At 44.5% G+C, this 25,093-nt stretch overlaps 1 protein-coding gene across 2 annotated transcripts in view; it reads right to left on the bottom strand.

Annotated features, from left to right (window-relative positions):
* The window catches only part of JAK1 (Janus kinase 1), a 104,732-nt gene extending 89,190 nt beyond the window's left edge, over window positions 1-15,542 (bottom strand). For both annotated transcript variants that reach the window (XM_084852295.1, XM_084852296.1), the window contains exon 1: window positions 15,290-15,542. The gene's annotated coding sequence lies outside the window, so the exon portion shown is untranslated. The remainder of the gene's footprint in view (window positions 1-15,289) is intronic.
* Window positions 15,543-25,093: the final 9,551 nt, after the last annotated feature.

The raw sequence follows: 25,093 nt of genomic DNA, 5'->3' as shown, positions 1-25,093 counted from the left end.
GTGCTTCCAGATGGATTGCTTTATGATCTGCTCCAGAATTTTCCCAGGGATTGATGTCAGACTGACTGGTCTGTAGTTCCCAGGTACCTCCTTTTTACCCTTTTTGAAGATAGGGACAACGTTAGCCCTCCTCCAGTCATCTGGCACTTCCCCCGTCCTCCATGATTTCTCAAAGAGAATAGACAGCGGTTCTGAGAGTTCTTCTGCCAGATGTAGAAAAACTTCCCCCTATTTTGTTTATTTGACTTGTATCCCGTCTTTCTAACAAAATGGCACTCAAGGTAGCTTACAATCACTGAGAAAACGTGATAATAACAGTAATAAAACAAATATTTTAAACACAATTAAACATACAACAATAACAAACTAAAAATAGCATCCAACCCAACAGACCCACTTACACACCTAAGGTGTGAAGCGGCATTTGCCTGCCGGCGGAAGGATAGCAAAGAGGGAGCAAACCTAGCCACCCTTGGCAGGGAGTTCCACAGCCAGGGAGTGGCCACAGAAAAGGCCCTCTTTCACATTGACACTAAACGTGCCTCTGAAGGTGGTGATTTTAAAAGAAGGGAATAAGATCTTAGGAACCAGGTAGGCTCATATGGGAGAAGGTGGCCTTTCAGGTAGCCTGGTCCCAAGCTGTATAGGGTTTTATAGGTAATAACCAGCACTTTTAATTCTGCCCAGAAACAGACCGGTAGCCAGTGAAACTGTTATAACAAGGGAGTTGCATGCTCCCTGTAACCAGCCCCAGTCAACAGTCTGGCTGCAGCATATTGGACCAGCTGAAGTTTCTGAGCAGTTTTCAAAGGCAGCCCCATGTACCAAATATTGTTACCTTTCCTTGTAGGGGAGTTGTTCCAGTTCCCCAATCACTTTCTTCACCGTTTCCAACTCTACAATATCCTCTGACGTGTGCTGACCAGAACTGTGCATAGTAATCCAAGTGTGCCCACAATATAGATTGTATTAGGGCATTTGGATATGAGCATTTTTTTATTCTCTGTCCCTTTCCCAATCATCTCTAGCATGGCATTTTCTTTTTCTCCAGCTGCCATACACTTAATGCTTTCATTAAGCTATCTACTGCTATGCCCCCAAACCCTTTGCTGATCAGTCAGCTGCCAACTCAGGCACTACCAGTGTATGTCAAGTTAGGATTTTTAGTCCCAATGTGCAGCACTTTATACTTGCTTAGAGTGAATGGCATTTGCCATTGTGTTTCCCATTCACTCATTTTCAAGAGATTATTTTGGGGCTTTTTGCAGTTTGCGTCGGTTTTCACTATCCTGAATATTTTGGAGTTTTTACTGATCTGTAAGCTGCCCTGTGAAAGTTTCCAGCTGAAGAGCAGGGTATAAATGCTTTAAATAAATACATTATTACTTCCCTCCATTATGAACTGTCTGATTACTCCTACATTCTGTTTCCTGTTATTTAACTGATTCTTAGCCCATGACTGCTAAAGTTTATTCAGGAGCTTTTGGTAAGGTACTTTTCCAAGCTTTTGTGACATCTAAGTATATCTTGTCTACTGGATCACCCCTATCCAGTTTCTAAAATCCTGAACTATCTTAATTACATCGTGCAAGTCTTGGCTTTCTACATTTCCATACCAACATGTAGCGTATTTGTTCTGAATAAATTCATCAGTGTTACATTTAGACAATTCAATTACGTAGAGGAAGTTTTGTGGAAAGGCTTTTAATCCTACTTACATGATATTACAGTCTTATTTGCAGAATATCCAGCCAAGAAATAGTTTTTATGCAGAATAGTTTTTATGCAGATATAGGAAAGAAGTTCATCAATAAAGTTACAAGGGTCATAAAATATATCAATAAGTCAACTGTAAACACAGCCTTAACTGTAGTGTGTGTTCATATGTGTATCAACAAGAACTGGGATGCAAACTACAGGTAAGGCAATAACTTAGTATGTATAATCTGATCTTGCCTTATGTGTCGCCCTGGCCGTGGGCGTTGAACTCTTAGGTTAGAAGTGCCAAGATACTGATAAATCAGACTCAAAGGTTTGCTTACAAGGAGACTTTATTGAGTAACTTACAGCACACAGGCGTACCCAATGGTTGGATCAGACAGCTTTTCTGAACCACAAGCCACTGGGTACAATGGGTCTTATACTCTACAGGTTAGCAATAAGCAGCGTTTTAGCGCACATGCCCCTAGCGTTCATTTTCAGCATCAACTAAAAGCACTTGGTTCTCAAGCATAGCCACCTGCAGCTTTAAGGTAAACAAACTCTGCTTCTCAGGCTCATCAGTGATAAGACATTCTCCTCATTAGCGAGGGATGTTCTTAGAGCTGCTTCTCAGCAAGGGTAGGGAAGAAAAAGGTGGCTTTTACCCCTTTCCTGGTAAACTCCAAACATTACAAGGTCCAGGCTGGCTGGAACTCTGAGCAGAACACTCCTGTTAGGAGCTGGGAATACTATACTATTTTGTTAGAGGTTCCCCACTTGTTTCACTGAATAATTAACAAAGTTCAGTGGGTTCTGAATAAGAGAATTCCACATACTGAAAGGCAGCACTGAATTCCTCCACTGAAATTATTATACTCCAGAGGAAAGACCTCTTGGCAAGAACACACTGTTCTGTGCACAATTATTATTTTTATCCCATTTTTCCATTACAAAGTCACACAAAAGTGTTTACAAAAATTAAAATAAAACTTAATAAACAGTTCAAAATAACAACAACAAAAACAAAGCATTTAAGAGCAGCAGCAGATTGGCAGACTAAAAGCATGCTGAAACAAGGTGTCAAAAACTATCTAAAAGCTACAAGAGAAGAGAGCTGGTAGATCTTCAGAGTGGCAACTTCAGTAACCAAGAGAGGAGAGCCTAATCTCAAAGAAGGGCAAGACTAAGAACAGATGCCAAGTTTAACTGTAGGAGAGGCTCACGCAGGAGCAGACAGATGGTCTATGAGATAACCTAGTTCCAAACTGTTTAGGGCTTTAAAAGCTAGAATCAGCACTTTTATGCTAAACCCAGAAAATAGTCAACTAGGGCAGATGACGCAAAACCAGGGTAAGACAATACTATCATTGTGCCCTAGATAGCAATCTGGACCAAATTAAGTTTGGCGCTATTTCTAAAAGGAGCCCCATTTAGTAGGCATTGTAATAATCCAGACTGAAAGTAATTTAGGGCACAGATAACCAAAAGCCAGGCCCTTCTCCAAACAAGGCCGCAACTGGTAAACAAGCTGAAGATAGTAAGTAGCACTCATTAGGTGAATATCCAAGGATATATTGGGTCAAGGAGTGCCTCCAGACCCAATCCTCCAAGAGGGGTGAAACCCCATCTAGAACAGGCTGTATAACCTCTCCCAGCCAGAACTCCTGCCCAACCACCTCAGTGTTTACTGAATTAAGTTTCAGCTTATTCACCCCCACTTCTGAAATAATGTCAGATGCCAGTTTGTGACCTCTACTGCCTCCCCCGGGACTTTTAAACTGGAAAAGAAAGGCAGAGCTGAGCATCATCCACAGTTCAACCCTAACCTTCACATGACTTCTCCCAGCAGTTTAATTTAGATGCAGGAGAGTCTTTTTTGACATTGCGTAAGCTATTCCCTTTAAGATTCTCATCATTCCTGAACTCCAAATCCTCCAGCAAATTTGTCAGCCTCATTAGATCACAAGACTTGTTTAAAAAATAAACATTCCAATATAAAAAGAACATGAATTTGGAAATGTATGCTTTAATATATTTAATACATCTCTGAAAAATGTATCATGACAATTTATCAGACACTAAATTAAGGACTGCTTTTCTACGTGGAAGAGAACTGGAGGGAAAGTATTTCTTCACACAAGGCATAAACTGTGCAATGTGCTGCCAAAAGGTCTCGTGATAGCGAGAAATTTCGACGGCTTTAAAGGGGGATGAAACAAATTTGTGGAGGATAAGATGATCAATAGCTACTAGTCATAATAGTGTTATGCTACCTCCAAAATCAGTTAAAATTCCTCTAAATATCATTTTCTGAGGGAAAACAGTGGGAGACGTCTATTGCCCTCATGTCCTGGTCATGGGCTTCCCATAACTATCTGGCTGGCACTGTGAGAAATGGGATGCTAGACTAAATAGGTGTTTACTCTGATCCAGCAGAGCAGTTATAATGTTCTTATTTATGGTGGAGGGAGACTCTCCTCTCAAGTTAAGCATTTTAAATGATACAAGGAATATGTTATATTTATTACTTTACTGGACCTAGGGACTAGCAAGTAATCATAGAATAGTAGGATTGGAAGGGGCCTATAAGACCATTGAGTCCCATCCCCTGCTCAATGCAGGAATCTAAGTCAAAGCATCCCTGACAGATGGCTGTCCAGCTTCTTCTTGAATGCCTCCAGTGTGGGAGAATCCACTGTCTCCCTAGGTAATTGGTTCCGTTGTTATATTGCTCTGACAGGAGGTTTTTCCTGATGTTCAGCCAGAATCTGGCTTCCTGTAACTTGAGCCCATTATTCCATGTCCTGCACTCTGGGATGATCAAGGAAAGATCCTGGCCTTCCTCTCTGTGACAACCTTTCAAATGCTTGATCATATCTCCCCTCAGTCTTGTCTTTGCAAGGCTAAACATGTCCAGTTCTTTCAGTCTCTCCTCACAGGGCTTTGTTTCCAGTCCCCTGATCATCTTTGTTGCCCTCCCCTGAACCCTCTTCCACTTTGTCTGCATTCTTCTTAAAGTGTGGTTCCCAGAACTGAACACAGTACTCCAGATGAGGCCTTACCAGTGCTGAGTAGAGGGGAACTAGTACTTCCCGGGATTTGGAAGCTATACTTCTATTAATGCAGCCCAAAATAGCATTTGCCTTTTTTGCAACCTCATTACATTGTTGGCTCATATTCAGCTTGTGATCTACAACAGTTCCAAGATCCTTCTCGCTTGTGATATTGTTGAGCCAATTATCCCCCATCTTGTAACTGTGCATTTGATTTCTTTTTCCTAGGTGCAGAACTTGGCATTTATCCTTATTGAACGTCATTCTGTTGTTCTCTTCCCAGCACTCCAGTCTATCAAGACCACTGTGAATGCTGTTTCTGTCTTCCAAGGTATTAGCTATCCTGCCCAATTGTGTGTCATCCGCACATTTGATAAGCATTCCCTGCACCTCCTCCTCCAAGTCATTAATAAAAATGTTGAAAAGCACTGAGCCCGGGACTGAGCCTTGCAATACCCCACTCGTTACCTCTCCCCAGTTTGAGAAGATCCCACTGATAAGCACTCTGAGTCCAATTCTGTAGCCAACTGCAGATCTACCTGATCGTTGTTTCGTCTAGCCCACTTTTACCTAGTTTGCTAATGAGGATATCGTGGGGCACTTTGTCGAAAGCTTTGCTAAAGTCAAGGTATATTATGTCCACAGCAGTCCCACAGTCCACAAGGCAGGTTATCTGATCAAAAAATGAGATCAGAGTCGTCTGGCAGGATTTGTTCTTGACAAATCCATGTTGGCTTCAAGTAATCACTGCATTGTTTTCAAGGTACTTACAGATGGATTGCTTTATCATCTGTTCCAGAATTTTCCCAGGGATTGATGACTGACTGACTGGTCTGTAGTTCCCAGGTTCTTCCTTTTTGCCCTTTCTGAAGATAGGAATATTAGCCCTCCTCCAGTCATCTGGCACTTCACCTGTCCTCCATGATTTCTCAAAGATAATACACAGTGGTTCTGAGAGTTCTTCTGCCAGTTCTTTTATTAGTTTAGGATGCGGTTCATCTGGCCCTGGAGATTTGAGCTCATTCAAAGTAATTAGGTGTTCCTTGACCATATGCCTATCAATCTCCAGCTGCAATCCTGCCCCTTCAGCCTTTGCCAGAGGGTTCATAGGCCCTCTTTCGGGAGAAGACCGTGTCCAAGTAGGAATTGAGCACTTCTGCCTTTTCTTTGTCATCTGTTATCATTTTGCCATCCTTATTTAATAGCTGAACGAAATTTCTTTCCTCTGTCTTTTACTATGCCCGTATTTGAAGAAAGTCTTTTTGCTGCTTTTAGCATCCCTCGGCAACCTCAGCTCATTCTCAACTTTAGCCTTCCTGACGCCATCCCTGCAATTCTGTGCTACGTGCCTGAACTCTTCCTTTGTAGCTTGGCCTTCCTTCCACTTCCCATATGTGTCTTTTGTTTTCAGGTCATTCGTAAGTTTTTTGTGAAGCCACATTGGCTTCTTCTGTTGTCTACTGCCTTTTCTTCTTGTTCGAATTGTTTGTCATTGTACCTTTAGAATTTCCTTTTTTAAAAACTCCCACTCATCTTGGACTCCTTTTCTCATTAGAGTCGCTTGCCATGGGACCTGACTTATCATTGTTCTGAATTGGCTTTCCTAAAATCCAGGGCACACGTTTGGCTACACTCGGCTTTTGCTTCTTTTAGAACCAAGAACTCAAGTATAACATGGTCACTTTCCCCCAGAGTTCCCGTAACTGCTACTTCATCCACTAAGTCATTTCTGATGCTTACAATCAAGTCAAGAATAGCCAATCCTCTAGTTCCTTCCTCAATTTTCTGTAGGAAGAAGTTATCAGCAACACAAGTCAATAATTTCTTGGAGGGGCCATATTTTGCAGAATTTGTCTCCCAACAAATATCAGGGAAACTGAAGTCCCGCAATACTACTACAAAGAGGTGCTATAATCCAAGTGATGCCATCCCATTTTTAACAAGGATCATACACAAAGCCTATATGGATGATCCCACAGTCCTATCTTATGCTAAGCTTCCTGAGCTCTGCAATGTGTTCAGTTATGAACTTCTATTTATGACTATCAAAATGCATACATGTTTACTTTCCATTTCATAGAGAAACATTATGTTGCCCAGTAACTATTATTACTTGCTTCTGAACACTACAGCATATTTTACTGGAAAACAAGTTACACTTTCTACTATATTTATTTGATTTATACACCACCTTTTCACCAAGAAAATGGCACTCGCTTTGTTCAATGGGAATTTTTTCCAAATACAGGTGCCTAGAACTGAAGCCTTAGCCTTCAAATAAGTGATCTTGCTTCATATCCTTGCATGGATACATGCTGCATGTATAAGCAGACACTATTCTTCAGTACATGCAGCATGTGGGCTGCATTGCCAAGTTTTATATTATGCCTTTGGACTACATAAATATTCTATTTAGTTGCAAACCAATACGTCTTGGTTGCTAGAGCAACCAGTTATAATGCACGCTTACCAAGGAAATATATGAATTTCATAACAGGAAACTTGATTTCTCAATTATTTAAATTGTCTTGATTTAAATCAATCCACGAGTTCAATAAGCAGTGTTTTATTACAATGTGTGTCAGGAGACAACTTTTTCATTGCTATACTTCTTCACATGCACATTCAAGATATATAAGCTGTGTATGTATGTAATGTGCTATGCTATGTTCTTTAGGTTTTTTGATATTTATTTATAAATTTTGCTTGATGTTTATTTATAAATGATGTACGTTTATTATGATGTGCACCACCCTGGGCTCCCTTAGGAGAAAGGATGGTATATAAATAAAACTGATAATGATAATAATTATTACTACACCATGTCATAAAGTAGGAAACCTGTTTGGAATACAAGATCACCTTCAGGTAAGCCCACACTCATGGAAATAAGACCATACTGCTGTGTAAAATGCATAGTTGTTGAGCTTCTTAACATTATTTTGCACAAGGCCATATTCTGATCTACCACTGTACATCACCATCATCATCACCGCTACCACCACCTGGGTCCCTTCAAACTATAAGTCTGACTACCATGAAGGTTTGAGTTTTTCCACCTGCACTTCCATGCCTTTGGAAACCTTTACAGAAGCAGCTGTGTTGTCCTTGGGGGCAGTAATAGTGACTCTTTGGTGGGATCCTTTGGGGAGAGCCAAAGCACAAATATATCCAGTGGAGCCAAGGTATTCCCAGAGCTTGCTATGGGCCCAACTGAGATGGCAGAGTGGGATACAATAGCCAGAAAATATGAAACAGGAGTAAATTGGACCTTTAATTAATTAATTATTGGTGTCTTTGAAGTCCAGCATGAGTTTGAGAGGAGCTGGTATGTGTGAGGGGAGTACTGGGGATGCAGGAGCCACCACAGATTTAATAATGGGCAGAGAATATTATGAAGGTGCGCAGGGACATCAGGGGTTGGGAAGTCTATCTTTCCATCTGTGCGCTATTTATTTCATTTCTATACCGCCCAATAGCCAAAGCTCTCTGGGCGGTTCACAAAAATTAAAACCAAAGAGCACACAATAAAACAATACAAAATATATAAAACATTAAAACCACAGTAAACAATATAGAACAATACCAGAATAAAACCTGGCAGCAATGCAGGGATTTAGAACAGCAAAGCTAAAAGTCTAAAGAGCTAAAATGTTAAAATGCCTGGGAAAATAAAAAGGTCTTCACCTGGCACTGGAAAGAATACAATGTAGGTGCCAGGCAAACCTCACTAGGGAGCTCATTCCACAGCTGGGGTGCCACAGCAGAGAAAGCCCTCCTCCTAGTAGCCACCCGCCTCACTTCCTTTGGCAGGGGCTCACAGAGAAGGGCCTCTGAAGATGATCTTAAGGTCTGGGCAGGCACATATGGGAGAAGGCAATCCTTCAGGTAACCTGGCCCCAAGCCGTTAAGGGCTTTGAATGTTAACACCAGCACTTTGAATCGGGCCCGGAAATGGACTGGCAGCCAGTGCACCTGGAAAAGTACTGGCATAATATGAGCTCGTTGGCCAGTCCCTGTTAACAGTCTTGCTGCCCTGTTTTGGACCAGCTGAAGTCTCCGGACCGTTTTCAAAGGCAGCCCCACATATAACGCATTGCAGTAATCCAGATGAGAAATTATCAGAGCATGGATAACTGTAGCTAGGTATCTCTGTCCAGATAAGGACGTAGTTGGTATACCAGCCTAAGCTGATAAAAAGTGCTCCGTGCCACTGAGTTCACCTGTGCCTCAAGTGACAGTTCTGGATCCAGGAGCACCCCCAAACTACGAACGTGATCCTTTAGGGGGAGGGAGCACCCCTCCAGAACAGGTTGAATATCACCTAGCCAGGCAGACGAACCACCTGCTAACAGTACCTCCGTCTTGTCTGGATGGAGTTTCTGTTTATTAGCCCTCATCCAGTTCATTACTGTGCCCAGGCCCTGATTCAGAACAGCCACTGCCTCACCTGGGTTTGATGAGAAAGAGAGGTAGATCTGCATATTGATGGCACCTCAGCCCACACCTCCGGATAACTTCCCCCAGTGGCTTCATGTAGATGTTAAACAGCATGGGGGATAAAATAGCCCTGTGGAACCCCATGGCATAATTGCCATGGCACAGAGCAGTAATCACCCAGCACCACCTTCTGGAGTCGGCCATCCAAGTAGGAGTGGAACCACTGCAGTGCAGTGCCTCCAACTCCCAGCCCAGACAACCTATCCAGAAGGATACCATGGTCGATGGTAACGAAAGCCACTGAGAGGTCCAGGAGAATCAATAGGGTCGCACTCCCCCTGTCCCAGACCTGAAGCCTGATTGAAATGGATCTAGATAATCCGTTTCATTCAGGAGTGCCTGGAGCTTTCTTGCAACCACCCGCTCAAGCATTTTGCCCAAGAAGGGGATGTTGGCTACTGGCCTATAATTGTTAACATCATCCAGGTCCAGGTTTTTCAGGAGTGGTCTGATTACCCCCTCTTTTAAAGAGGCCAACACCACTCCCTCTCTCAAGGAGGAATTTACAACCTCCTGGACCCAGCTGAACATCCCCTCCTTGTTTGATTTAATAAGCCATGAAGGGCAAGGGTCAAGCACCCAAGTGGTCGATCGAACTTGGCCAAGCACCTTGTCCGCATCCTCAGGCCTCAATAACTGAAACTCATCCAATAAAACTGGACCAGACGGTGCTCTGAACGCCTCTACCAATGGAACTGCATTAATCGTGGTGTCCAATTCATGGCAAATCTGAGCGACTTCATCTTCAAAGTGCCGTACAAACTCGTCACAGCATGCAACTGAGGGTTCCACAGTCTCTCTCCCTGGCCCAGAATGTAACAAGCCGCAAACCACTCGGAAAAGCTCCGCTGGACAACACTGAGAAGATGCAATGCTGGTGGAAAAGAACTGTCTCTTTGCCACCCTCACCACCACAGAGTAGGCTCGATAGTGAGCTCTTACCTGTGTTCGGTCAGACTCAGCACGAGTTTTCCTCCACCTGCATTCTAGCCATCTCCCCTCTTGCTTCATTGCCCTCAGCTCAGGTGTATACCAAGGAGCTGGCCGGGCTCTGCTCAGAGGGAGAGGGTGCTTGGGCGCGATCGTGTCAACCGCCCGAGTCATCTCTGCATTCCACAGAGCGACCTGGGCTTCAACAGGAGCACGAGCCATACCAGCAGGAAAAACCCCCAGAGCCCTCTGGAATCCATCAGAATGCATTAGCCTCCGGGGATGGACCATTTTAATAGGTCCCCCACCCTTGCAGAGGGGGAAGGCTGCCGAGAGTCTAAACTTCAGGAGCAAGGTCAGCAACTAGAACACAGATGGCTAAAACTCAAAGTGAATATAACTGAACGATTAGAGCCCATTTTACTGGTTAATGTACAGCTGTGAGGACAGCAAAAAAAAAAAGCCATACACTTATTTTTCCACCACCATTGCATCCGTGCAAGGTCAGCCAATGGAACTCCTTTGGGTGGTGAAGAGCCTACTTGGTACAGGCCCAATGGATCAGCAGTTGGAATCTTTGAAGGCCCATTATGATCAACTTACAAATAATTTAATCAGCAAAATACAATGTATCTGCTCAACTTGAATGCCAGAATTTCACAGAATTTGAGATGGTTGTGGCCATGGAACCATCTGGTCCTGTTATGGATACTTTTCAGCTTGTGCTGCCTGAGGATGCTGACAAGCTGTTTGGAGAACTGAGACCTACCACCTGCTCTTTAGATCCTTGCCCCTCTTGGCTAGTGAAATGGGTTACAATATGGGTATCAAAAGTAATCACAGTTCCGGTTTGCACATAACACCAATTCATGGGTTATTTAACCCAAAAATTGGCAGGAGTGAATGGGAGCATTGCCTACCACATGCCTACAACTTCTGCTTTTAATCAACAACCTATGATCAGCCGGATTATAGATCATTGATCATGTCATATGAATCCAGAGCACTGGGTTGTTTAGGGGCTAACTTTTCTGGAGGTTTGCTCTGAGGTATCCTCAATATGCAGATGACATAGTGCAACCTCTGTTTTGCACCATCTAATCCCACAGTGGCAGTTGAAACCCTGGACAGGTGTCTGTGGCAGTATTGGGATGGATGAGGTCCAACAAACTGGGGCTGAATCAAGATAAAATGGAAATACTGTAGGTTGGGAAACCTGCTAATCTGGGTAGAAGTTTAGATCTGACTCTGGATAGAGTGACACTCCCCCTGAAAGGCCAGGTACCCAGACTTGGAGCACTCTCAGACTTTGTGTTGTCTATGGCAGCACAGATGCTGCTGATTGTGAGGAAACTTTTTACCAGTTGGTTCAGCACCTCTGGCCCTATGAAGCAAAAATGACCTAGCCACAGTGACACATGCCTTGATTATGTCCAGGTTTGATTACTATAATGCTCTTTAAGTAGGGCTGCCCCTGAAGACAGTTTTGAAGCTGCAACTGGTACAAAATGCAGCAGCTAGAACATTTCTGGGAGCTAGGCACACAGATCATATTACAATTATTCTGTATCATTTACATTGGCTCCCAATTTGTTTCCAGGCCCAATTCAAGGTGCTGGCTTTGACCTTTAAAGCCCTTGGGACCACATTATGTGAAAGACCACCTATACCTGTATGAGCCTGCCCAAGCATTACAATCCACAGAGAACATACTCTCTGGCCCACCAGCAAGAGCCATTAGGCTGGTGGGTACTAGGGATAGGGCTTTCTCAGTGGTAGCCCCACACCTTTGGAACTCCCTCCCCAAGTAGATAAGAAAAGCTGAAGCCACATTTATTTCAGTCTGCATCTGGTACTTTACAAATCTTTAGTTGTATTTAGGTGTGTTTGTTTTATAAATTGCAACTGTATTTTCATGTGTCCTGTAATCTTGTAAGCTGCTTTATGAAGGCAGTGTGCCCAGAAAAGTGGGTTTAAAATGTTTATAAAATAATAAAATAAATTCCCCGTTGTCTTAAGGAAGAAGCCTTTACAAAAAATATCTCACACACTAAACTACATAATGTAGGCTAAGGTCTAGCAGTATCAAAATACGAGAGCTCTAGGACTGCAATCCTATGCCAATTTACCTAAGAGTAAGCCTCATTGAACTCAATGAAGCTTACTTCTGAGTAGATATGCACAGGATTGCACTGTAAGTCTCTAGTATTGTAATGACAACTACAACAGCTTCACCTAGAGGTGCTATTTCCTGTATTCTTTAAAGATGAAGAAATGCATAGACTTTCTCCATATGTGGGCAAAGTGAATATATGTAAATTCAGTCTGCAATTCATATATATTGAAATCGGTAGTCAGTTTTCAACAGGCTGTAAGTTACACACACACATACTTTAATAGTTAGGCAACTCACAAAACTTGTGTCATGGCTGTCATCCACAGTACTTTTATAGCCAATTCTATGCATAGGGGGCAAGATCCACAGAGTTCAATTGGACTTACTTGTTAGAACTGTGTCTTAGGCTGCAATCCTATACACATTTTCCTGGGAAAAAGACCCACTGAATTCAATGGGGCTTACTTCTGAATAAGTTGGGTTGTCAGTTATCAAACTCCAACAATTACTAGGTAATGTTCTTTAGCCAACGATTTGTGTTTTAAAATGAAAAAAGGAAGTTTCTTACCCTCCATGAGTCAGTTGTATTGCCTCTGCAAATAGAGAGGCTTAGGGCAACCACCAGTTATTTAGGTTCTTATCTCACCTGACCTCCAGAGATTTTGGGGTAGGTATGAATATTTAAGGGTGCAATCCTCTACATATTTAGACAGAAAAAAGTCCTATTATTTCGAACATGCCCCAGCCAGCATGGCTGGCTGGAAGGATACCAGGAGTTGTAGGACTGTTTTCTGTCTAAACACGTAGAGGATTGCACTCTTAAATATTTAAAAGTCAGCAGAAAACATAAGATACAGTTCCTCTTTAAACCCTGACCTCTGACATCTGGCAAGCCAACACTCCTGGTTCACACAATCACGGAAAGAAAATAAGCCACCATGGCTTATTTCCCCTACCCCCTGCACTTGTAGGCTGTTGCCTACAACAGGTTCTGGGTGTCTTGTGACCCATGGCAACAAGCGACCTAGGCGGGTTCACATGACACAACAAGCCACACTGCCAAGGGTAATTATGTAAATTCCCCCAGCACATAACCAGCAAACATGGGGCAGGCAGGCGAGACAGCAGAGAATAAGCCACTGTGGCTTATTTCCCCCTGCGTGATTGTGCGAACCCAGTCTCTGCTTAGTAAACACATCCTACATATAGTCACACTGACTGGGTTCACATGCATGCAGATAAATAAGCCAGGGCTTATTAACCACCCTTGCATGCACTGAGCGCATGTTGGTCTGTTTCCCTAATTACCCTTGCTGGCTGCAGCTTGTTGTTACATGCAAAGCCAGTGAGGGTGGATGGGAAGAAACCACACATCAACCCTAGAATGGCCATGGCTTCTGGGTGGTGAGGGTAATTAGGGAAACTGGGCAGTACACACGGGTTTATTATGAGAGCCAGGCCACTGAGTTAACAACACAACCCTATGCAAGTTTATTCAGAGATATCTTAAATGCTAAGTGACACATCCATGGACACCTGAATTTCCATTGTTAGAAGCTATTTCACGTATTTTTAAAAGGAAAAATAGTAAGACCTCAAGTAATGTGAGAAACCATTACAGATTATCTCAAATGCATCTCTCAGTAGCACCAAGTAGTGCTGCCTGATTTTGTTAATTTCAGTAACAGATACTGCTGGTCATAGAGACCGATGAAGAGGGCATCTCCAAAGTCTGTCAAAATGGCACTAACATTATCGACAGTAACTTTGTAAAAACTGGTCATACTGGCCTATAGGACTGTAATTTACCCAGTTCTCTCACCATTGTAACAGTTTGTTTGAACCTGTTTTGGTCACATACGACTCTACTCTATTTTTAACCAATATCAGCCACCCTAGACAAGCTTGCTAGGTGTACAAGTTTACATAGTGCTACATAGCCTATTTCTCCTCTATGGCACCAAAGAGCTCCTCTGCCCTTATGCAACATTGTCAATTGTGCATGTATTAGTTCCTCTTTGCTCCTTAGGCCAGCCCCATTTTGTCCTAGAATGACAGCTTTCTCCCCTGCCCCATAACTGCAAACACCAGGGAACTTCCTAATATGACAACTGTCAGCAGAAACCATTCTTGCAATGATTCAAGATTACTATTTTGTTTGGTCCCTTTTTCTGAAAACTGCCGCAACAAACAAAAACTTAATTATGAGCCACTATTACAAGGAACGCGTGTCTTTGGATGGGGGCGTTTATTTGATTTGGTGATCGAGAGGCCGGAAAATTGGAGAAAAACACGCGTGAAAAAGAAAATAAATACAGAAGTGACAAGAAAAAAGGAGCGGGGGCGGGGGAAGAGAGCGAGACCAAGCTGTCTGAAGAACACAGACCGCCCCTGGTGAGATTATAAACAGGATGTCAGCCATACCCGCTCTGGTCGGGCTGTTTATATCCAAAGTGCAACGAGTACTCGCACGCGCGAGCCGACTGTGTAGGCACCACGGGAAGGAAGCGGGCTCGTCTCTCTCTCTCTTTTTGGTTATTAACTTCTAAACCGGTTGGGGAAGGACGGCTGCTCTAATTTCCCGCGCGCAGCCCCAGCACAGAGCCCACCAGTCACCCGGCGCTTCCTGCGCCGCCCCGTCCCCAGTATCAAACCGTCGCTTTCCCACCACTGCTAGCGGAGAGACGCCCCCCCCCCCCCCGCTTCCCCGGGTGTGTGGGGGTGTCAAAATGGAGACTCCCTCATAGTAGTCTGAAAGGAAGCGGGGGGAGTAGAATGTATTGGCTGCTGAAGGGATTTCGGCCTTCGCTCGCCTTGCCGGAGAAGGAAGGGGGGAGTGTAGGGATTCCCCTCTCCAAGGCAACCCCGCCCAGACTAACCCCGTCCTGCGCTTTTGTTCCCCTCCCATTCCCGCCCCCGTTAAAAAGACAGCCGCTGACACGGAGAAGAGCGCCCGTTTCTTCTTCGCCGTCGACGCCCCCACACTCACCGCTTCCACGGACGCCTTTCCGCCCCGCCTCGCTCTCACTCCCTGCCGCGCATAGCCCCCTCTCCAGTCGACGGGGCGGGGAGCGAAGAGACATGAAGGGGGGCTCCCAGTCACTGCCCCCGGTCCCGCACTGAGCGACCCCGAGGCCGCCGCCGCCGCCGCCGCCCGCGCACGACGCTGGCGCCCCTCGAACTCCGACGCCGCCGGAACCCCCGGCTCGGCTCGGCTCGGCTCCGCTCGCCAAAGGCTGCGCGAGGAAGACGCCGCTGAGCCCGTACGCATGCGCTGGGAATTGCCCCGAGCAAGCGCACTGAGGACGATGAAGTGTCCTCGGGCTTCGCCGCCGCTTTCGGTGGCTCAGTGTTTCTCGGACATCCTAGTTCTTAAAGTGGTATTTCGCTCCTCCGGGAGGCTCGGCCTCAGCCGCTACGGCAAGGAGGAGAAGTGGGAGGGCGTGGAGCGGGGGAGTCGACCGCCTCCCTCTTTTCCCGTCATTTCCTGGTGGCTGATTAAAAAGTTAATGAGAAAATGTTTATAGATATTGTTTAAGTAGCGTCACCCTGCGCTGCGCAATCGCCCTGCGGGTTGTGCCTAATCTGGCTTCTGTTTGCATAAACAGAGAGACGTCGGTTGTTTGTTTTCTTTAAAAGCCACCCTTATTTGACGATGAAACTCAAGGCCATATTCACACCGGGAGATTCCGGGCAGTCTCGCACATACAGGCACTCGCGCGAAACCAGACCTGCTTAATTTGAGCCCGGTGGCTGTCTTCAGACTACCAGACTCTGGGATTAACAGAAACGGAGAATTTGAAGAGTAAGAAAGAATGCGCTTTGCGAGGTTATTCGGGGGAAAGTCCTAGGCGGGAGCTCAACGGGGTTTATTTCCTAGCAAGTCTGTATAGGATTGCAGGCTTAGTCCAACTCCCTAGTCAAAACGCACGCCCGCATACCCATCGCCAGAGATGATTAACCTAACCTTACTCAGCTAACGAAATCGCAAAGTTAGACCAAATTTTATTCATTTAATATGGATAAGAGGTTTACAAGAAAATTCAAAACATTAAAATACATCATGATATGCATTAAAATACAGTTAAAATACATAATAATTGATAAAACATTGTTATATAAAACAATAAAAACGTGAAGAATGCAATCCTATGGTGGTGCCCATAAGCCTCTGAATTCAGGGGCTTACAGGCATCCTATACAGAGCGAGAGGGGTGGTGTAGGCAATCTTCTGCTCTGCATTTTGACTAGACAGGCTTTTTCACCCATCTAAGTGGGGTGCGTCGGAATGGGAGGGAAGGAGGCTGAGGAGGCCCCAGGATACGTCATATCCTGGTCTCTCCAGGCCCCTCCCCACCCACCAGAATGCTCCCTCTACCCCCTCTCTGTCGCTTTTGCATTCTTGTGTTCTCTCCACGCCAGCTGTGAACGGGAGGGGAGCATGGATTCCTGGACCTTGGATCTCTGACCTTGGATCCAGGACTCCGAATGATCACATCCCCCACAGACCCTATCTAGGCACCATAGGATTGCTCCCTAAAACCACTACAACATATCATTACAAACAGACTGGGTGGCATGCTCACTCAGGGAAGGCCTCAGTAAAGAAATGGGTCTTTAACTGGCACATCAAACATGTTCTAGGTGGTGCCTCCTGGATACCAGCAGGAAGGTAATTCCACAAGGCGGATGCCATTATCGAGAAGGCCCGCTTCCTGGGTGCAGCAAGATTGTAGTCTGCAGGTTATGGAACTGCCAGCAAGGCCTCCTCTGATTATCTTGATGATCGCACAGGTCTGTATGGGGAAGGTGATCTCCCAGGTAACCTTGTCCCACGCTGTTCTGGGCTTTATATGCCAACAACAAGACCTTGTACGTGGCTTGGTAGCTAATAGTCAATGCAGTTGCTTCAACACCACTGTAATATGTGCACAGCCAGGCACTCCATTCAGTGTCCTAGCTGCTGCATTCTGCAAAATCTGCAGCTTCTGGACCAGCCATAAGGGTAGCCCCACATAAAGCGCATTACAGTAATCTAAACATGATGTTAGCGATGCGGGGACTACAGTGGCCAGACTATTCCTGTCCAGGGAAAGATGGAGCTTATACGTATTCTTTTCTGTCATCTCCATGACTTGGGAATTGGCATTCCTCGCCACAGAAGCCACTTGGGCCTCTGATGACAATGATGAATCCAGGAGCCCCTCCAAACTACATACCTATTCTTTCTGAAGGAGTGCAACCCTGTCTAGAACAGGCAAATCCACCCACCCATAGGGTCTCCATCTTATTAGGATTCAGTTTTAGTTTGTTGGCCCTTGTCCAACCCATCACTGCATCCAGAAACCAGTTCGGAAGATGCATGGCCTTTCCTCAGTCAGATGTTACAGAGAAATAGAGCTGGGTGTCATCAGCATACTGATGACACCTTGCCCCAAAATGCCTAGTGACAGCCCCCAGCAACTTCATATAGATGTTAAATAGCCTGGGGAACATGGTGGTACCCTGCAGCACCCCACAGCATAATTGCCAGGGAGGCAAAGCACAGTCCCCCAATGCTACTTTCTGGAACTGTCCCTGCAAGTAGGAGTAGAACCACCGTAGCACAGTGCCTCCATTCCCAATTCACAGAGATGATCCAAAAGAATACCATGGTCAACGGTATCAAAAGCCACTGAGAGAGCAGGCAGGATCAATAGAGTTGCACTCCTTCTGTCTGTCTCCCGCAAGAGGTCATACATTAGGGTGACCAAGGCTGATTCTGTCCCAAAACCAGGCCTGTACTCAGACTGAAATGGGTCAAGATAATCAGTATCCTCAGCAATTGGCGAGCCACCACCTGACATATGACTCAAGCCAGTCTGTCTGAACCTTCAAAGAGCCAATGTGTGCTATAAACTTGTCCAGTCCTGAGGCATTCTAGTTTCCACAAAATGAGGCAAGCTGCTAGCTCCTTAAAGAGTGGCTCTGCAAAATCTGGGAAATTTCCAATTCACAGTGTATAAGTAAATAACAGAAAGCAGAATACACAAATCTTATTGAAGGATCATAGCCTCCTTTTATTAAATTGTGTAAGAATGGTATAATATGGACATATGCATTCAATGATTTATCTATTGAATAATTACTAATCGTTAAATGTGTATGCTCTTCCTTTTGCAAAATCCTGTACAGGATTTTGTATATAGATAGGGATATATGGTTTGTAAGCATGTGACATAAACATGGACAAGTGCATACATTTTAAATATTGCAAATAACTGAAAACTATTTAATTTATTAAAGGAGCAATCCTGTGGCTGCTAGGCAATGGCTAGATGGCCATAGGGTTTTTCATTTCCTGGGAACTGACCTCAGAGTCAGCACTCCAAGGTCAGTTCCCAGAAAAAAACCCTCCCCCTCCCCCTCCCCCTCCCCCATATAGGCAGCACAGTTCATCCCCAGCTCCACGCTCGCTCATAAGAGCAGCACGGAGCAGGGGGAAAGGGGGCATTTCTGGGGGCACAGAGGGATGGGGAAGGTGGAAGCGCTGGGTACAACACTTCCTATGTGCCGTCCGGCCACCCCCACCCCCACCCCCACCCCCACCCCCACCCCCACTCCCACTCCCACTCCGCTCCAAGCCGCTCTGACTAGAAAGAGTGAATGGCTGCCTAGCCTCAAATGCAGGGCAGCTGGAGCGCGGAGGAGAAGATCCTCTCCGCCCGCCCTGCATTGGATAGTTAATTGCCCCCGAGTTTGGAGGCAGGACTATCCCCATTGGATTGCACCCTCCATGATTTTTTTTCATTTCTATATCCATATTAGGAAATGGGTAGACTGGGGAAAGGTGTTAGTCTGTTGCAGCAAAAACAGCCTTGTTGCACATTAGGGCACAATCCTATTCATGCTTAGATAGAAAAAAAAAAAGTTGCATGCCCCACCCAGCCATGATGGCTGGGGAACGCTGGGAGTTGGAGGGCTTTTTTCTATCTAAGCATGCATAGGATTGCATCCTTAAAAACTAACACATTCATTCTGGCATAAGCTTTCATGGACATTGTCCATTTCATCAGATGCATCTTTGTTATATTAGGGAAATGCTTCATGAGATTTAAGCTGCCTTTTCCTTGATAAACCCCCATACCCATTAGCTGCAATATTGTATGCAGGGTGCCCACTCATTTAAATAGGATTTAGGCTGCAATCCAGTCCCAGTGAATTTAGTGGGACTTACTTCTGAGTAGACTGTTAAGCAACCTTATTGTGCAGTCATTGTGAATGCAGCAAAGATTGTCCTGTGTTATTAGTAATGGCTTACACATTTAAATAGTTACGGTATTTCTCCACATATTGTATGCCACCACTTTATTGTTTTAAAAGTGGGTTAAAGATATGTCATTTTAATCTTGTGAAGAATGACCTAATGATGCTAGACCCGGTGTAGGCAATACAATTGTTCTTGAGGGAACATAATCCAAAATCATACATGTAGCGAGAACTAGAAAGCAGAGGTAGAGTAGGCAAGCTTGCAGATTAACTGACCCAAATCTTTTTGGGGTGCAACGTGTGCAAACTGAGGTTCCTAGGATTATAAACTTTGCTCACCCCCCTTGATTCTTAAAGCAGCCTTCTCTGTCCTCCAGATGTCTGGGACTACAACTCCCAGCCATGACTGTCTGGGGGATACTGAGAGTTGTAGTTCCAGACATCTGCAGGGCACCAAGATGAGAACGCCATTCTAAACTCTTCTCAGGGCACAGGGGTGGGCAAAGATGCCGTAGCTTCCCTACAAAGCCCTGGTCGTCCACACTGATCCTGATAATGAACCTGAGTGATCGTCTCACTGCATCGTCCAGGTCAGTAAACAAACCTAAAGAGGTCTGGTGGTCCGCGCTACTGTGCCTATCAAATTCCCCCCTTCCTCCTTTTGTTTCTGGACCTTGGTTCTATCTAGATTTCAAAGTCGGACACACAGGAACAGAGGAATCTGCCTTGTACTGTGTCAGACCATTGGTCCATCTAGCCCAGTATTGTCGACACTGACTGGCAACGACCCTCCGGGGTTTCAGGCAGGTGTTTTTTCTGCCGTACCTGGAGATGCCAGGGATCGAACCTGGGACTTCCTGAATGCAAAACATGTGCCCTGTCACTGAGCTATGGCCCCTTCCCTTATCGTATAATATTTGCCATTAAGAAAACTTAAATCGATTTCATGTCACAGCCGCAGCAACATACGAGTTTATTGCTGCTGGTAGCCTTTTCCCGGAATCTCGAAATTTAGGGGAGATGAGATGTATGTGGGGTTTTTTTTCTATTTGAGGGCAGCACTGCGGCTTTGCCAGCTATCTACCGCGTCTGCACCGCTGATATGCGTTTGTCCCGACAGAATGTTGTGATTTATTGGACACCCGTTCTTTGTCTTTTGATGGTAGACAGAGCAAGTAAATAGCCGGATTGGAACGAAATACCCTGGAGACAAAGATGGACACTAGGACCCAGCAGCCACAGTAAAACGAAGAGGAAGGGGGTGGAACCTTACAGCTCCCGGAGCTACGTGTACAGTGAAGTCACTGCCAGAAAATTGAAGGTGGGCGGGAACAGCTGCCGGGGGGATGGGGCGGGGCGGAGGAGAGAACGGGCTTTACCGAAAATGGAATCCTCTTGGCTGTGTTCGGATCTAATATCCTGGAATTCCCATCAAGTATCGATTTGGGTTTGAGATAAATAGATCAGGTTTCATGCATGCCACTAACTTTGCTTCCCTCCCCCCCTTTTATTCTTTTGCTTGTTTTCAGCAGCGTGAGAGAAGATCAATCAAGTGCTGCTAACCTTTCACCAAAGATCTGAGCCGGCACTATTATCGCCACCGTATTTGGGGTGGGGTGGGGTGGGGTGGGGGGGGGGCGGGGAGAAGAGAATTACTCATGGCTCTTCCTGGAAAGTAATGGTTATAGGAATAATGAAACAGAAAAGAAGTTCGCCAGCAGAAGACTGTCTGTAGGATAAATCCCACAATTGTAGTTCTTTCTGTCTCTCTTTTGAATCACCCTTAAGCAGACACTGAAAAGGGAACCATAATAAAATTTTGTTCTGAAACGTTCATTAGAAAAACGTGTTAAAGCATAGGATGTGGTGCCATCAGGGCAGGACTTTGGAGCATAAGTCAGAATATCAAATTACCTAACTGCACCATTGAGGAGAGGTTTAAATATTTAATTTATTATTACATGCATATCCCACTTTTTTCCTCCAAGGAACTCTAGGCAACTCCTCCATTTTATCCCCACAACTACCCTGTGAGGTAGGTCAGGCTGAGAGTCAGTGACTGGCCCAAAATCATCCAGCGAGCTTCATGGAGTCCAACACTCTAAGCACTACACCACACTGGTTCTCAAATATGAGCAAAACAAGTATGGCAAGGGAGGTGGAGGGATAACTTGTGATGGGTAAAGCTTACCAGATTTGATGAAAGAGGTCACACTCCAATCCCCACGGAAGTCTTATGCTCCTTGCTCATAAAGACAGCTCCACCCCACCCCACCCTTATTATTTGTCTTGGAGTAAGGAAACTGTAGTTTACAGACATCTATACTTTAAGGTTGCAATCGTATGAATACTTACCTGGGAGTAAACTCCACAATGGAGCTTCTCAGTTAACATGCAAAGGATTACACTGCATGGCAATTAATATTTTGGGATGTTTGGTCCTTATATTTATACATCCTTTTGTTTTTCATTTCATTTTTATCCCATCTTTTTCCCAACAGAATTCAAGCAGCATACATGCCAGTCTCCTATCTGAGGACAGATCAGACTCAGCCCTGCTATTGAGCTCCACAAGGTTACTGCATCATGTGCCTTCAGACCATAGCCCCAATGTGTACATTATGGTAGGAAAGGTAGGAAAATTCAACAGCAGCAGGATATCAATCCCATCTCCTTCCAAGTGAGAACCATTGCTAGCCCCCCACTCTACAGATTGCAGTGAGGACCATAGCAGAATCCAAAGATTCTGCACCTGCATAAGGTGCATAAATTATATCGGATTATAATTTAAAGTATCTAGATGTCCACACCTGTGATTATAGTATAACTCCTTCTGATCTCATAGCAACAGCATTTGTTGTCATTGATTGCTTTTCCCTCATTCAAGCCTTTCAGACACATTTTTCTCCCTATTAATAATGCTGGACTTCATTAGTTGCCATTCAAGATCCAGTCTGTAGTAACTGAAGCTGGAAACAGTATTAGCTAAGGCGAGCCCTGAAGGTATGAAAAAGTGTCAAACAGTAGATTCTCTTCCAACAAATCAGGTCTAGAAAGATTGCATTACAAGCTACAATTAGAGGAAATCTGTATAAGTTCTTGTTCAAGAGATACCTGTTGTAAGAGATACCTGTATATGTCTGGAGATAAGCAGCATAATCCTATAGAACAAACTTCAGCTTCTGCAGCACAAAAGGTAACACTTGGAAACAGACAAGGATGTCCTCCTGCACTGCCCCGTTGGCGGTAAACCCCCTTGACTACAGAGGAAATGCATGCCTGGTTTTCATAAGTAGGACTGCCTTCCTCTGCATGAATTTGCACAGTTATTAAGATCTTCAGAAGCCCTTGTATGGGTTATCCACTATCTCAGGTAAGTCAGGTAGTGACCTTTGATTCACCCTGACACCCCGATTTTGGAAAGCTGTTCATAAGGAGACTCAGCTGGCACCAAGTCTTTTCAGTGAGCTTTTAACAGAAGTTGTCAAAGCAACCCTTTAAGGGTGCAATCCTATGCATGTTTAGACAGAGAAAAGGCCTACAGTTCCCAGCATTCCCCAGCCAACATGGGGAACGGGGAGCATGGCTGGGTGGGGAATGCTGCGAGCTGTAGACCTTTTCTCTGTCTAAACATGCATAGGATTGCACCCTTAAAGATATGTCTTTATGTACAGGTATTGCAAATGTGAAGGAAATCTATTATAGTGAAGAGCCAGGTCTTCTCTAATGGGATCTACAGTTATGGAGATACAACATGTTGGTACCAAAGAGGACTATTTTGGAATGTTATAGTATCTAAATCAGCCTCCTGCAACTTGGTGTCCTCTGGATGTGTTGGACTACAACTCCAACCATCCCCAGCCAGCATGGAGATTCCATGCTTAGCAGTGTTTGTCTCCTAGCAGATATCAGGGTAGCTGAAGTCTCTCAATAGTTCCAATTCTTGTTTCTTTGAAAAATTGGTAACTTGTTCCAGGAAAGCATCATCCACATCCTCTCCTTGGTATGGCTGTCTGTAGTAGACCAACCACAATGTTGCTTTTCTTTCTTTCTCTGCTTGTGCTCCCCACAGGCAACCATGCTCCCTCTCTTGGACTTCTTGCTGGGATAGATATTTTTAAAAATATTTTGCTACTCCTGCTCCCTTTCTGTTGCGTGAATGCAAATAACCCCCAGCAACTGAAATTGCTGTCCATTTGAGATAGTTTTATCAAAGCAAAACCAAGATTTAGATCTAGCCTTTGATCCATGCTGCTGCGTGCTGATTTAAATGTTGATTGCTGTTGTAACATATATATCACACACATGAATGACTCAGCCAAATGATCTTTTTAAGTGTGGCTTTTTCTGGTTCTTGTCCATGTAGGGAGAAATCAAGGAATATGTGATATTCCTGATCTCAAGAGACTCTGAACATGTAGAAACTTCTGTTTTCAGAAGCATCCAATATGGCAAACCTTATTACAGAAAACAAAATCCACATCCAAAATCCAAAACAGTCCTCTCCACCACCTTAATATAAGCAATAATGAAACAAAGCTAAGAATCAGTGTACTGTGGCTATTTATGCAGTTATGCAAAGGTACTATTGCATGTTTTGTCTTTTCTTTTCTTTTTTTGCAACTGAGCATTTCCTTCCTGCTACATATCCTGTAAGGCAAATACCTCAATACAATTTAGTTTGTTTCCCTGCCAAATTAAGGTTTCGATGTACCATAAAATGTTATTTATCTTCACCCTCCACCCCACCGCACCGCACCGCAATGTGGTTGGAGCTAGAATTTTCGGGGGAGGGGGGCTAGCAGGGCTCCTGTGTCTCTAAGAGCTTCATAGCAGGTAGCAATTTCTCCTTTCTTTACTTGCTTTTATGCACATGTTGAAAACTTACTTCATGTTTTATTTATTAACATTTATATACTGCTCTACAACTAAACAGATTCTGGAATGGTGAACAATAAATGATAAAAATAAAACACCATATTAAAATTTTTGTTTTTTAAAAACAGAATATCAATAAAAATCATGGCTGGTCAATTAAGGAAGGCTTCTTAAAATAAAGATGTTTTCAGGAGGCACTGAAAACAAATGCTGGTGCCTGCCTGACCTCCAGAAACGGGGAGTTCCATAGAGAGGGGGCCACCACACTGAAGGCTCTTCTCTGAGTGGACTCCAGTCAGGCCATAATCCACGCAGAACCACCAGGAACAAGCCATCTGATGACCTCAGTGACTGAGCAAGTTGATATCTTAATCCTGGCCCGATAGCAAATAGACAGCCAATGCAGTTCCCTTGGCAAAGGAGTTGCATGCTGAAAAGGGGCACCTCCTGACAACAGCTGAACTGATGAATTCTGCTCCAGCTTCCAGACCACCTTAAGGGAAGCCCACAGAGTACATTGCAGAGTAATCCAGTCCTGAGGTTACTAGTGCCTGCATCGCTGTGGCCAAGCTATCCCTGTCCAGGAGAGGCTGTAGCGGGTGAACCAGCGGAAGCTGGTAAAAGGCACTCCAAGCTGCCATGGCCACATTATAGATCTAGGAGTACC

Source organism: Heloderma suspectum, chromosome 4 (assembly GCF_057233095.1).
Source record: "Heloderma suspectum isolate Gila_16-S chromosome 4, 16-S_ref, whole genome shotgun sequence".
Lineage (NCBI taxonomy): Eukaryota > Metazoa > Chordata > Lepidosauria > Squamata > Helodermatidae > Heloderma > Heloderma suspectum.
Note: the sequence above shows the minus strand (reverse complement) of the source record. Positions and strands in the feature narration are given on the sequence as shown.